This window comes from Penaeus monodon, chromosome 15 (genome assembly GCF_015228065.2).
Source record: "Penaeus monodon isolate SGIC_2016 chromosome 15, NSTDA_Pmon_1, whole genome shotgun sequence".
NCBI classification, from domain to species: Eukaryota; Metazoa; Arthropoda; class Malacostraca; order Decapoda; family Penaeidae; genus Penaeus; species Penaeus monodon.
This window is the reverse complement of record NC_051400.1, coordinates 26,233,494-26,233,883: the sequence shown is the minus strand read 5'-3', so window position 1 is coordinate 26,233,883 and position 390 is coordinate 26,233,494. Positions and strand designations below refer to the sequence as shown.

The 390-nt window shown below is 35.4% G+C and overlaps 1 protein-coding gene across 5 annotated transcripts in view; it reads right to left on the bottom strand.

The window, feature by feature from the left end:
- Nucleotides 1–390, bottom strand: part of LOC119581863 (protein RFT1 homolog) — a 16,707-nt gene that overhangs the window by 1,988 nt on the left and 14,329 nt on the right. The window lies entirely within an intron of this gene.

Here is a 390-nt window from a genome sequence, read left to right as displayed (position 1 = left end):
ATGAAGTGTCCCCCCTCACTAGTATCTAATGGGTTAATAAGACTACTCTGCTATTCATGTTATCAATTATTATCTTACATCTAATGTTCTTGATGATACTGCAACTATCCTACTTTGTACTGATAATTAGGCTTGGTACAGTGTGTTCGTTCTTCCTGTGTCATCGCCTCCAAGGAAAAGAAAGGACGAATAATACCGAAGAATTCTGGTTACATTCATAGTTTGGGGAAGAGTTTCCCTCTAAAGTTGGAAAAAACTCATGTGAAGTTCTGATATATTCTTACTACTGTTAGTAAAAGCAGACCATAACTGCACAAAGTCTGGTATCATCAAATGAAGTTTGTGAAACAGAACTGAATGAAATGATACATAATATCAAGAAAAAGACAG